The sequence below is a fragment of the Acyrthosiphon pisum genome, chromosome A1 (assembly GCF_005508785.2).
Source record: "Acyrthosiphon pisum isolate AL4f chromosome A1, pea_aphid_22Mar2018_4r6ur, whole genome shotgun sequence".
NCBI lineage: Eukaryota > Metazoa > Arthropoda > Insecta > Hemiptera > Aphididae > Acyrthosiphon > Acyrthosiphon pisum.
In genome coordinates this window covers 20,459,834-20,475,376 of record NC_042494.1, presented here as the reverse complement: position 1 = coordinate 20,475,376, position 15,543 = coordinate 20,459,834, and the positions used below count along the sequence as shown (strand labels likewise).

Sequence of the window (15,543 nt, the reverse complement as noted above, 5' to 3'; positions counted from 1 at the left end):
ATCAGAATATGTTTTGAAGTTCTTTGATCTATAAAAATCGAATTCTGGACGATTGTACCTATACTTCATAATTTATAAGGCGTATTAAGTAGGTATTTGAAGTTTTCATGGTTACCTCGCAAAATGTTGGTCAACAACTTCGCACATCAAACTTTAAAATTTAAATACATATAACTAATAAACTACCTACTAAAAAAAAATTTGATTACTACAGATCGAAATGCTTAGAAATACGGAACTAATAATGTACGGTATCATCCAAAAAAGAAAAAACTTAATAAAGATAATTTTTTTTATAAAAATGTTTTTTTACAACGACATGCAATTACTTATGACGTGAGAGAAATATTTTCTAAAAAGTTAATAGTTTTTGTATTAGAGATTAAGACGCACTATCTTACGTTGAACGGTCACTCAGCAAGTACAATATTGAACATTATACTACGTATTGGTATAAATATCATATTTTATGTAATATAATTACGTAAAATAATTAATTATTCGCGAATGGTTGCTACTTTTTATGTTAAAACCCACAAAACTAAATTAAATTATGAGCATAATAATCCCTTTGGCATTATTCTGGGGCTAGGAAATGAGTCCAGACTGGACTTCTTACTTACCCAAATATGCATTGTATACGGTTGAGGTATTACGTTAAATTTTCGTTGACGTTAAGATTTATAACTTGTTTATGTTATTATTGTCCTACGAAATTTAATCGCATTATTTACTGCTATATTAAGGTAGGACGTATTTTTTTTATATTATTCCGCACTTGAGACATTCTTGGCGTTTATCTCAACAAAATAAAAACAAAAATACTAATTATTATAATAACATCGCGTACGTCGAGGGGGTAGCGCTACTTGCGCAGAATTCGCGAGTGCCAACTCCGCCGCAGCCACCGTCCACCGTCGTTGCAGATGAACATTGCCCGTTAATATTAGGTAAGTATTTTAGGAACTATAGTTTTTTTTAAATAACTAGTGCGTTTTACGCTTTACATTGATACAAATTTATCATATTATTATATTGTTATGCAATATAATAATATATAGTGACAATAATATCACGCACATCGAGGGTCGCGCAAGCCACGAGTGACAACACCGTCGCCGCAAATGGACCTTACACGCTATCGTATAGTTTCGGGAATAATGAGCGGGTCTTACGTTAAGAGGGTCGCCCGATATATATAGCCGGTGCACAAGACACAATAATAATATGATAATAATATATAATATACCTATACCTAGCACTTATGGGTATAAATATCATATTTTTTGTAATGAAATAATAATGATAATAATAGTAATAGCTCGTGCACGTCGAGGGGGTTGCGCAGAATCCGCGAGTGCCGCCGCCGCCGCCGCAGATGAACCTTTCGTACTCACGAGTGTGTGTGCGTGCGATGCGAGCGGACCGGAGCGACGGCAGTCGGTACGCGGACACTAGACACGTTGCGCGCTCGATCCACCACCGGCCACCACCCCGGCGTCGTGCCAGACATCGTGTCGCAGGGTCGAAACGATAAATTAACGTCGCGTTCACACGCACGGCCGTTGTCGCGTCTGGTTAGTATGATATAATATGATATGTAATATGTTATTATTATTATTATTATTGTTGTTATTATGATTTGTGCGACAAAATCCCGTCTACACCGGTAATAATGATAATAATAATAATTACGATGTGCTCGATGTAATTAATGTAATATTATTATACACCTGCCAAACCCAATATTATTAGTACCATATTATAGTTAATATATTATGATTTTAATTAACCCGTATCATTTCAATGCATATACCGCGTGTACCTTTAAGGGCGTCAGTGCCGGTTTTTTCAATTTTCCGAAATTCTATAAAATTTGAAAATTTTATTTTAGTTACCGCCTCGATTCTTATACTTTTCCACTAATCTTCAGCTCGATACCTATTTAGGGAGAGGGGGGTTGACAGGTGTATTATATCAACGAAAATTATTTCACGGGAAAAACTCTCACACCCTGTAGATTAGTCGGATTTCGTTATTTTTTTTTATTTAAAAGAAGAGAACATATTTCAGGTCAGGCCGAAGGCCGAATTTTCATTTTACTTTAAATAGTGACCGAAAAATACGTTTGAAAAAGAACAAATATTGTGTACCTATTATTCAAATACATTTTTTATCATTTTGAAAATCGGATTTTGTTCCGCCTTGCAAAATATTCTCTTCTTTTAAATAAAATAAAATTAACGAAATCTGACTATTGCACAGGGATTGAGAGCTTTCCTATAAGACATGTTTTATACTACAAAACGCACCGGCTAGGGCGCCCTTAAGTAGGTACAGAGCTGAAGGTAGCTATAGGTTAGGTAACTCCATAATAAGTTATTATAACCATATAAAATTAACCATGTTTTTAATAACAATAATGTTTTAATTGCGGTTAACTGTCGTCATCTATAGGGGCGCGTATTATTCACAACGTCTACTATAATGTACATAATGCACTTGTGTACCTACTCATGCATTAGTATAGTTATTTGGTGTATTGATATGTTTCAATTATTGTTGTCCCTATCGCTTTTTCTATTTCTTTCTTTATCTTTTTCTCTTTCTACATACTAATGTAATGTACAGATATATTATGCATGTTCGTTTTGATACTATCATTATTTAAATGTACCGTTTTGCCGAACAAATCACGCGACAACAGCGATGCTGCAGAACAACTGTCACCCGTATCGCCACCGAACGTCACGCCGCGGCCAGGGTTGCACGTATACAATTTTAAGGTCGAATAGCTGTCGGTGAGTGTTTCTGTAATGTTTTTCATTATTTCGTTTATTTTTGGCTATAGGCGTACATAATATAATATTACATATTATGTAGTGTGAACGAGTGAGTCACACTCACGTAGTCACGTACGTCTCACATCGTTCACAATTTTTATATTAATTGAACTTTCATCTTAAAAAAAATTCAATTTTCCCTAGATAGCCCTACATGAAACGTTTTAAGCTTTGATACCTTTCACGGATAAAATACAAATTTAACAGGAAATAGAAATATCCATATTCTTTACAAATCCGTCACCTCATTATTTCAAATTAGTAAGCCCTCGTGGGACGTCCCGTATTTATGTTGAAATAGTATAATATATTATCATATGTACACATATAACATATAACTGTATAAGCTAATTTATTAAATTCAGTATTTAATTAAATAAAGATTTTAAGTGCCTCAGTTTATGTAATGTATAAGGTATAACTTTATAAGTGACAATATTGAATACATCATATTATGTCGATTTAGTTTATATTATAAGATAAATATTATCAGAATAATAAATTAATGTGTAGTATAATGACACTATTTATTGGTAATTATTAGTAATAATTTTAGTTTATTAATAAATTATTCTACTAATAAATTCAGATATTAATAGTAGGCATAGTAAAATCTGTAATTTACCTATACATTTTCATTTGCTTACCTAAGTAACAATAATAATCAATACTGATGATATAATATATAATAGGGCTAGTATTTATATGAGATATAAAATAGTAAAATATGTATTTAACTTTGTTTAAATATTTTAAAATATGCAATAAAAAGATGACTAAATATACGATGGAACTATATTATCAATAATATTTCCAAATTATAAGTATAATTAAGAGAAAGTTAAGCATGTTCTTCTAATACCTGTCAAAATAAATTGAGGAAGAAAATTAATGCTACTTTTTATGTAAGTCACTTAATAATTGTTCTAACCTATACTTTCAAATAAATCAATACCATTTACAATAGATTTTAAAATGTTTTCGTTAAAGATGACTATTACAATCACCAATTTTATAAAATTTAATTTATTTGTGTAATACTAAAAAAAAGTAGAGAAAAATGCTGTACAGTAGGTGTTGCAGTGTTTACCTCGTCATAGAATAGGTCACTGTGATGGATTTGTTACATTTGAATTCAATAATAAATTATTTCATACGAAAAAGGGTTGGAGTGAAGAATTTCGTATACGGTTTACCAGCCTATATTTTTAGTGCATTTTATTACATATTTATATTGCTCTTAAGTAATGTATTTTCACATTAGTATAATTTATAGTAAGTTGAATTAATATTCACCGAATATATCACATTAATTATTGTTTTAATATTAGGTATAATAGTACCTATAAATGTATATCGTAATATATTATTGTTATTCACTTTTGAGTCAATACCAATTTACCTATCGTGAAACAGTGTGAATAAGATTGTGGTATAACCGTATAAATAAGCAATGACTTAAAATTAATCTAAATATTTTGAAAATGTCATGGCTTAGGTAGGTATAGTAAAAATGATATGATATCCACACAAATGTCAAGTTCTCACAAATAAATTTGAATAACAAAAAAATAACTGGAATCGTTATTCTTTGATTAAGTATACGTAGTCAATTTCTTAACTTAATGTCTATAAAAAAATTGTGATAATATTTTAGATTCTAAGTGGAGTGATGAATATATTGATTTTACAATAATGATGTGTGTTTTTTTTATTTTTTTGTGTCTGTCATCACCGCTTGGAAAAGTAAACTGCTTAGAAAAGTATCTTGTTCGAAAGTGAATCTAGAAGGTGCATTGGAAGGTCAACATTTAAAATTCCCAGTAATTTTCAAAAGTGCTGGGAAAAACAAATAAAAAAAATTAGGGAAAACGTGAATTTTTAAGCAAAATAGGTTTTCGACGAAATCGATTTTTCTTTTTGGTGGAACTCTAAAACAAATGACTGTAGATACATGAAAGTTTCACTGAATCTTTATAACATTATCATTTTCTATACAGCATAGTATTGTAAAAATATATTGACTTATTTTTAGCTGTTAATGGACATTTTCAGTTGAACATTTTTCTTTTTAAATGTAAGATTTGAAAATATAATACAAGATTCATTATAAGTCACTTATGATAAGTGTGTCTTTACCTTACCTTTATCAAAAAAAAAAAAAAAAAATGTCTACTGGAAAGTCAAATTAAATTTGCGTTTGAAGCGTTTGAAGTTCAAATTTTTACAACATTGGATATTCACTAGATTTTTCAAATAGTGATTTTCTTATTTTTTTGTAATTTAAAACCGAATAACTGTAGATACTTGAAATTTATACCATATATGTTTATTTTATCAATTCCCATACTTGATAAAATGTCCAAAATAATTTGATTCGCTTAGAGCTGTTTAGAGAAATTTTCAATTTTCAATTTTTTTTAGTTTATTTTCTATAAATGCTAATACAATTTTATTTGTTGTGTCAAAAAGCTTGAAAATTTAATACAAGGCTCATGACATAATGTTACGATAGCAATTTAAAAAATATTAAACATACACAGGCACAATTTTTTTCTATATGCATTTAAAATTATAACAACATTTATCAAATTTAAAATTTAATAATTATTTTGAAGTCAAAATTTTATAAAATGTTCAACTTTTATAGCTAAAGATTTAAAATTTAAAACAAGGTTCCGCGTAAATAGGTTATAAACTTATAAATTAATTTATTTATTTACAATAATATCATCAAATAATATGTTTAGTAATATCATAGGCTGACTGACCATCTTCACTCAGAATAGTTTTTCTTATACAATCATCTTATATCATAGAATTCAAATTAACAACATCCATTACAGTGATCCACTTGTAACCTACTGTACAGCAGAGTGACACCCACTTGCCCACCTTTTTTATTTTAGATTTTTTGGTTTCAGTAAGAAATACTATCACGAGGGAGGCTTTTATGAAATGTCCAAGCCTTAAATTAGCTATAAGCCTATAACAATTCAACAAATTATAGATGTTTAACTACAAAATAGTTTACAAAAGTTCGTGATATTGATGAACTTTGTTAAAAGTCAAACACTAAACGTTTATAAAAAAAATCTTAATTCATATTCTTTTATACTCACGTGGGATCTTTCATTATATTTTCAAGCCTTACTCGAATTAATATTTTTTTATCTACATTAAAAAAAAACTAATAAATTTAAAATGCCAATAAATATCTCAGAGTCAAAATATTTTGAAAATCATACGTATATACATGACGTACATAAAATGCTAATATAAGCATTTGGTTATTACTTAAAGAACCTATCTAAGGTAATTTTTTTTTGAATATTACAACAAAAAAACCAAATTGATTTTGTCAAAGACTGGTTTTGCGTGAAAATTCTCGTTTTCTCATTTAGATTCTGAGTGTTGGAATAGATTTTTTTTTTGCTTAACCCAAAGTTAAAGATTAGAGATTTTTTTCTACTATAAAAATAGCATTTTCGGTCATAAATCTAAAATATCATCAATTTATTACATCATTGTAATATTAATACATTCATCGCTCCACTCAATCCTAAAAGAGTAAATACAGACAATACAGCAGCTAGCATGTTAAAGTATAAAAAAAACTAGGTGGTTATAAATCGTTAAAATGTTTAAAAAAAAATGGACAAATAAATAATTACGATACCTATTCTTGTGGTTTATTTAACTTCATTGAGAAGGTGAAGTACGGTGTAATTACATTATAATTTAATATAAGAAAGCTGACGGTTTCGAGAAAGGAATGTCTACAGGAAAAAGCTGTTTTCTCGACCATTATTATTTCATAACGTATTTCCCTAGAGACATGGAAATTCCTGAACGAATTTCATTAGCAAAGACCTCACAGGACTCATAACAGGCAAAAAATTGTCGGTCAATTTTTGTTCAACAATAATGCAACAAAAAACTCAAGTACGATTTTCTTAACTGTGCCTTTCTTATACTTTCAGATGCAAATCACATCGGCTTATGTGAGAGGGGCTTTCATAATAATGACGTTAACAGTAGTTTTATTTTTACTTATTATAGTGTCATAGTAATTCTACGAGAAAAAACCCTCGATCGAGAAAGTGCAAGAGAAAGACTTTTAAAAAATCTTCTGTGTGACTCGTACATTTACATATATATTTTGTAACATTTCACGATTTCCGAAATCAGCTAATCATATGACTACACTGCAGTCATCACTCAAGCTACTAGTTTGTATTCCTGATAATTTGTATCGTCTTGTTTGTATTGAGTTTTTCACAAAGTCAATATTTAACATTTTTAAGCACAAAGCTTTGTTAAATTATAACTCTAAACACAGTTTGAAAAATTCTTTTTAAACATTTTCAAAACTAGAAACTTACAGTTTATTACTAAAGCTATGACTATTTAAAGTTTAGACAAGATGACAAAGCGGTGAAGAAGTAATTTTATCTCCAAGCACATTTTCTATTTCTTCGACTTCGTGTCAAAAGTTTAAATGGTTTTAACTCCTAAAACTATTTGTTACATACACGAAAGTTTCAAAAAATATCTCGTACCTACTGTAAATTTGAAATTAAAATTAGTGATTTTAACATCAATTACAAACTTAATTGTTTAGGTATTATGTTTTTTTTTTTAAATATTAAACTGAGTGTATAAAATAATAATTATTTAAATACTTAATAGTTGCAACTAGAATGTTTACAGAGGATATTAATTTAGTATATTTTCTATTATTTAGTCTATAAATCTATCGTGGACGTTTAAAATAATTACGTTAAATGGTTATTTATCGATAAACTCTAAAAAGATATTTGATTAATTTAGTTAATTGCATTTTTTTTTTCTAAAATCATTGCTTTTCAATAACGTATATAATGACGGAGTAAAATATATTTTCAATATATATTCTGAAAACATCGCAAAGTTCATGCGTATGGAATGTGAGCTGAAAAATATATAAAATAACCGATCACGTATCAAAGGTTCTTTGATACATGAACAATACAATGTAAACTTGGCACCATCTATGTCCTTTGTAGTTTTTTAACGCCCAGTTTCTATAAAAAAAAAATAGTCATTTATTCGCATGAAGTTTGAAATAAAAATCATGAAAGCGTAAACTTTTGATCTCACTACATTGATTCGTGGTGCAATAATGTTTGTGGGTAGATATTGAGAAATCTAAAATACAATCTATTAAATCATTTATTTTCCAAGACATTTTAATGAATTATATATTATAGAAAAACAATTTCGTTAATAAGTGATCATCAATATTTAAAATATTTTAACAAATATCACCGTTTATTAATAATTTGTACTCACGGACAATAAATTATTGCCGTCACTTCTGTCATACTATCGGGAGCAAGTAAATAGACATGTTAACGTGACAACATTTAGTTTAAAATTGGAAAGCTATGTTGTAAATCAGAGTTTTAATCGTATTAAATTTATATTTTTTTTATTACGGGTTAATACTATTAAAATATTTCAAAACCCACGGGGGCTACAAACGTAAAATATCGGAAGTGTTATACAGGTAGAGACACATTTGTGTCAATAGTGAACATTTGAATAAATATAAAAAAAGTTTACTGAAAGGATTTAAAATTAAATTATTACTGCGTCAAATCTCCATGAGAAAGTTTTATCGAGCGGACAAACTTTTATGATCACATTTTCCAATTGATGTGCTTTAAACTTTGGTGTAAAGCAGATGAATCCGTGTGCATTTTTAAAAGTTATGATAGTATAATTCGAATGATGAAATGGGGAAAAAAACCCCGTTTATTGAGCACATAATTTTATTATTTTGTATGTATAGAGCACCTTAGCTATACTCATCGTTTATTTTTCAACTATCAAAATAAAATATTTAATTTGGTTTTGTTTTTCTGGGGGACTCGACCAAACGACATATTTTGTTCGATTTATATAATATTATTATTTTTTTTACTGACTGAAAGATTATGCATGCATGATAGATGTGTTAGTGCATGATGTTTATTCGTGTGTGCGCGTCGGCATGAGCATTTTACGAATGTGTATGTACGCGACTAATCCCGAAATGTCCTCTGGGATCCGATTAATTTTATTCTTCATTTCCACCACTCCACACTGTCGTCGACTCCTCTTATATAAATAACGCTTTTAGTTTCGAGTCTCCATTTATCCATCGCTCCTTGGATTACGTGCTCTGCAAACGCTGCTGTGCTGTTACACGCGGGTGGCGTTCTATATTACTGTAATTAATTATGGCAAACAATATCTACGTGTATAATAGCAGTAGTAGTAATAATAATAATAATAATAATAATAATAGTAATAATTGAAAGAAGCCACCTGCAAACCTTATTCCGCGAGCACATTTGTACCAAAGGATCTAAAGGTTATAATAATATAATATCATGCACAATACTCGTACTAGAACAATTGTCGTATTGTTTTGATCGGTGGGATAACGACAAGGCACAGCTGATGTAGTATAGGTACCTACTTATGTTATATAGAAATATTAGTAAACATTTTGCACTAATAATATTACAATGCGTATAGCACTGCAGGTATTAAAATCACTGATCTTTAAGAAACTGTTTATATTTTGAACAGTTACGTTTAAATACTGCAGTGTGAAAAACATCTCCATATCGAGGTGTTAATTCTGATTTATTCTATTATATTATAGGTACCTACTTATATTATATAGCAATTAGTAAACATTTTGCACAAATAATATTACAATGCGTATAGCACTGCAGGTATTAAAATCACTGATCTTTAAGAAACTGTTTATATTTTGAACAGTTACGTTTAAATACTGCAGTGTGAAAAACATCTCCATATCGAGGTGTCAATTCTGATTTATTTTATTTGAATAGAGAGATTAAAATTAAAGGCCAGAGATGTTGATTTATTTTCACCAACCTACACGTCTTCATATTTAACAAATAATAATTTTATTAAAAAAAACATTATCACTACTGTCATTAAAGATACTATGCTATCTAATCTACATAATCTTTTGTAATATTTGATTCATTTTATTCATCTTAAAATAATAATATTATATTGCTTTTTTTTAAGTAAATTAGTTTGTTTTATAAATTATTAATTACGATATGAGAGTAGCAGTTTTGAAGTATTTATCAGGTTATTATTTTTATTTTACCTATTTAACGAGGAATAAAATGGACATTGATTTTAACCACAATATTCTACTCTGTTAGAAAATATTTTTTTTCCTCTGAGAAAGTTAGAACATGTTTCTTTAATAAAACTGTAGCCATAACAACCAATGGAAAACGAATTATATCATTAGATAGTAGGTACATATAAATTATTGATGGTAAACTATTTTGAATTTATTAAAAAAATATATAATTATATTATAGTATTATTAATTATATATATATAAAAAAAAACAGTGTACAATTACCATATTGACTTCTTTTTTATTTTATTTTTTATTATAAAACAAAATCATATGATCGTATGAACAGTAAACATGTTTAATAATTGATTACAAGAATTACGTTTTTCTCCGTTGGAAGGTAGGAGGGAATTACATTATTTAATGAAATGACGGGCAATGGGTTAAACTCTTAGTAGTGTTTACAACTCCATTTTAGTCGAATATAAACACATATATGTACGTTATGTGTGTGGTAATGATTTTGAACATATACAACCCTCCACTAAGCCTTTAGGGGGTTGTGTCTGTAGGGTTTAGCAAGTTCCCTGTACCATAATATACAAGGTATTCACATAATAAAGCTCACAGGAGCTTAGATTACAACTTTGATTTACCGAATTTGAACATAGAAACGTGTATTGACTGAAAATGCCGAGCTGCATATTAACACTACCTATTCAATAATAATTATCATAGAAATAGTCGAAAAGCGTAATTTTAAAATTGTATAAACATAGTATTTGATTTGTATTACTCTTACAACATGAACATTCGTACGATTTTAAAACCATTAGTCATTCACTGATATAATATTATAAACTACAGAATTAACCGAATCTCCGATCGGTAATATAATTTAAAAATATGACGTTGAACACTTATTTAAAATTAAAATGCAAATTTATCTAACAATTTTTTTATATAATAGATATATACTTTGGCCCTGAATAATTCTGAATAAAATAATATAAACTTCTGTAATGGCTATTTGTTTCTAGTTTCACTTCAATGTTATCACGCATCATTAAGTTATTGTAATAATATAATATACAACTTATTTTAAATTCTGAGTGGGGCGATGAATGTATTGATTACACATTGATGTGTGTTTTTTATTTTTTATTTTTGTGTCTGTTGTCACCTTTTGGAGCAGTAAAAATGCTTAGTTTTTGGATATATTTTCTGGTATCAAATTATACAATTTAATCTGATTGCTTCTTTGAGGCCTTGAGGGGTTAAATTGTAAGACCAAAAAAAAAAAAAAAAATAGGAAAAACAAGAATTTCTATGCAAAACCAGTTTTCAACAAAATCCGACATATTCTAGTAGTTATTTAAAATGTTCACCAAATGTTCATACCATCATTTTCTATGCATCTTATAATTGACTCTTTTTGAGCTACTTATACAAATATGTGAAGTTTTAATTTTTTGCCAATATTTGTCGATAAGACATTTTTCGCTCAATCAAAAAGCTTGAAAATGTATTAGGATATTTTTAATAATTATTTTCATTTATGGAATTCAAAAAAAATATTTTGCGTAAATCTATATTATCTATATTATATTTTTACGAGCGTTCAAATTTAGAACTTTGATAAATTTCGTCTAAAGCGGGAAAATTTGAAAATTATTTCATAGTTCAAAATTCATAAAATGCCTAATAAGTAATACTCATACCTAAGATTTTAATATTTAATAGAATGTTTAGTAGGAGGTATTCGCATTTTTTTACAACTGGAATTAAAATAAATTTAAGCTTAATTTAGTCCATAAATATATTTCCTGAGCGTCTTAAGTTTAAATTTTGACAAAATTGGATATTCACGCGTAAAATACCGAATAATTTTATGTGCATCTATAAATGTATATTCAAACAATACAACACTAATCAAGAAACTATTATGAATGGCCTTATTCTTCGGCAATTATTTTCTTTAACTTTTGTTATGAACTGTATTAGTATTTTAGTATTTTACTACCTAAGAGTATTAAAATAATTCAATTAAAAGATATGAATTAAATTTATTTTCATGCTTTAAAAATGTGTTTATTATTTTTATTTGATTAGTTTCTATTTGTCTCTATCGTTTATGAAAATATACCAAATGTGATAAAATTACCATGTTTGTTTCTTATTGTATTTATGTTACCTATATAAATGTTATTGAAAAAAAAAAAAACAGTGTAGTTACAAAATAGTTTTTGTTTGTTATCATACTTTGTAGAAAATTATTGGAAAAAATATAATATAAATTATCTAAAAATAAATAAATACTAAAATTCACATTTAAATAGTAATATAGTACCTAGCTACTCTTACAACAAAATATAATATATTTTCATAACAATGATTTTGTAAGTCATTTCAGTGAATTACAATACCAAAGATAGGTATTGAAAAAAATATAAAACAGTTAGTCGTGACTCGTGACTACCATGACTTGTCACTTAAACTAAAAATACAAAATATAATAATATGTTATACTTGTATTATAACTTTTAGAACTAATAGTAACACCCTTATATAGTATAGTTTTATAGCTTGGGTAGTAAATTTAAATGACTTTTAATTAACAAATTTTGGCAGTGCTCTAAAACACAAAGTTTATGATCCATCATGACCGTCGTCATCACTACCTTAGGAAAAAGGTATCAACGCTTTCTATAACATCAGAAAATGTATTAGTGTGACAGATAATATTTTCATATTTTTTGCAAAGGCACGAAATACACACATACCAATGATCTAAGGTTTTATGTCTATGCCTCGTTAAATTTTAATTCAATGATAAATCATATTATTGCCAAGGCTGGGCATTAACGAGTTAAAAAGTTAAAGTTAAGTTAAAAAGTTAAGTTACTTTTAACTAAGTTACTTAACGAGTTACTTTTTTTTTAAGAAGTAACTTCTATCTTAACGAATTACTTTTTTTTTAAAGTAACTTATAACTTAACTCGTCAATTCATTTTATAATCACGTTAAATTATATACTTTTATAATTAATTTGATTATTAATATTTAGTTCATAGTTGGTAATAACAAAGTAAAATTTAAAAGTTTTACCATCACTTTGGAAAACTTTTAGGTAAAAAAATAAAATATACAAATAATTTAATTATTTTGTTGGATTTCATAATATATAAGTACTTACAACAAAATACATTTTTTTAAGATATAACCTACATTATAATATTATGTTATTTGTAGATCTTTAACATGAGGTGTAAATGGTGTAATTAGAAGTTTTATATGAAAAAAAAAAGTAAATTATTTTTAACTAAGTTAAGTTCCTTATTTTTTCCAACTAACTTGTAACTTTAACAAGTTAAATAAAAAAGGAAAGTAACTTTTAACTTTAAACTTAACTTACATTTTTCCAAATTAACTTAACTTAACGAGTTAAAAAAAATAGTTAACTTGCCCAGCCTTGATTATTGCATATTAAAAACGACGGGGACGGCGTTGATGTATCAGTCTAGATTACTTATCAGTAATCATTTATTCATATACCTAGCTATGAGTAATTAATTATTTTTAATTAAATGTAATATGGTGGCCACGACAGGGTAATTTATGCCAAAAAAACATCGCAACAATAACAACTGTGTTTCCTGGGTTGGTGGCCTATACACTGACCACTGACCACCGTCTACCGATGTCGAACCACAACAGTCGATTCCCACCGTGGGAGTGATCCGTATTGATTTACTCCAAGTTTGTAGAGTAAAACGTAATAATATCAACAAAAAAAAGGAAAAAATACTGTGTGTCACCGGTCGTTTTCAATAATTGTTCGAACTTCAAGGTGTGGAAAATAATAAAGTCTGGTCGAGTACATGCCGCGCTGTTCGTATTCTTCAAAAATAATACGAACAGTTGTAATAGAGGAGAGTATCTTTGTGGTATATCTATGGAATATCTTGTCACCTTTGGTTTTCTATGGTGACTTCAAAGGCTGGAGAATTCAAGAAGCAGAGATACGAGGGCGAGCAAAACTGAGTGAATCGGTTTATACAAAGATAGACAGCATTCTACTAGAACCATCCGTGCGCGCTTATATAATGATGGGTATACCTATACTTATGTCTTATTTGCTTAGCAATTGGGCGTTCGTCACAAAAACTAAAAAAAAGACGACAATTTAAAATGTATAATAGGTATAGATTATAAGTATAGGTACCTAAAGATATTATTAAAAATAATGAAATATTTTAAAAACTACTCAAATCGTATCTTGAAAAAATGTATTTATGGTAACAACTTCAAATAATAAATCTACTATTATTTAATTTAAATTACAACAAAAAAATCAAAATTTCCATATAATCCAAAACGGGTGTTGCGTAAATACTCTGTTTTTTTTTTGTTTTTTTTTTAGTTTTTCTGATTATTTTCAAAAGTAAGTGCTGATCATTTTTCACTTATAACCACTCCCCCAAGTTTAAACTATATTAGCTAGGTACCAGAAACATTCTTAATATTGAATATTAAAGCATTTCAATGATGAATATAAATTAAAAAATAAGTAGGTATAATAAAACAAATAAATCATTGTTTGAAAAAGTTATGAACACTAAATAAATAAAAATAAAAAATACTAACATCGTAATACTCAGAATCAAGTTTGGTTAGAGAATAATAAATATGTATTTATAAATTATTATTATTATTTATTATACTCAACGTTTTAGTAATACCTATTTCATTGTAGTAAATTCATAGTTGGTTTTTCAAATAATATAATAATTAGGTAATGTTAATGTAAGTTGGTAATTGGTATATATATATGTTTATGCAATTATAATGTAATAACATATCATAACACAGGTACCATTTATTTTTAATTTATTCTGATAATTATTCTTAAATTATCTTTCTGTAACTAATGTATAATATAGCAACTTCAGACACAAGCTCACTTAATGTATAATAATATAATAATTGTTGTTATAATTGAGAATGTAAAAAACTTATTTTTGATTCATCTACCAATATAACAATTCTTATTAATTTTGTTCTTTTGATTTAATCATTAAGTTAATTAAACACTCGAACGGTCTTATTCATTCCTTTATCATAAACTATTATATGAATAAATAGTGTACCTACCTAGAAGATTACTGTGATAATATAATTGATTGCTTATTATCGACACAATTTTTTTTTGTGATTAAACATATTATTATAATATGTAAGAATGGAGGTATCCATAGTTATGAAAACGAATAACAATCATGATTGATTTATTTTCTAACAATGTAAGTAAACAATTGTTAAAATTGGGTATAATGCTTACGGTACCTACGCATAAAATTATCAAACTTAAAAAGGTGGGTAAGTGGATGTCGCTCTGCTGTACAGTAGGTTAGAAGTGGGTCACTGTATAATGGACAGTATTAAATTTGAATTCAATGATATAATATCACTGTATAAGAAAAACGATTCTGAGCGGAGACGGTATATCAGTCTATGTATTAGACATATATATACTTA

The 15,543-nt window shown here is 27.8% G+C and overlaps 1 protein-coding gene across 3 annotated transcripts in view; it reads left to right on the top strand.

Annotated features, from left to right (window-relative positions):
* The first annotated feature begins 1,405 nt into the window (after positions 1 to 1,405).
* LOC100571749 overlaps positions 1,406 to 15,543 on the top strand; it is a 151,771-nt gene continuing 137,633 nt past the window's right edge. Inside the window, exons 1-2 of one of the 3 annotated variants that reach the window (XM_029486792.1) lie at positions 1,406 to 1,577; positions 2,708 to 2,801. The gene's annotated coding sequence lies outside the window, so the exon portion shown is untranslated. The remainder of the gene's footprint in view (positions 1,578 to 2,707; positions 2,802 to 15,543) is intronic. The other 2 variants (XM_029486791.1, XM_029486794.1) reach the window with 2 other exon arrangements.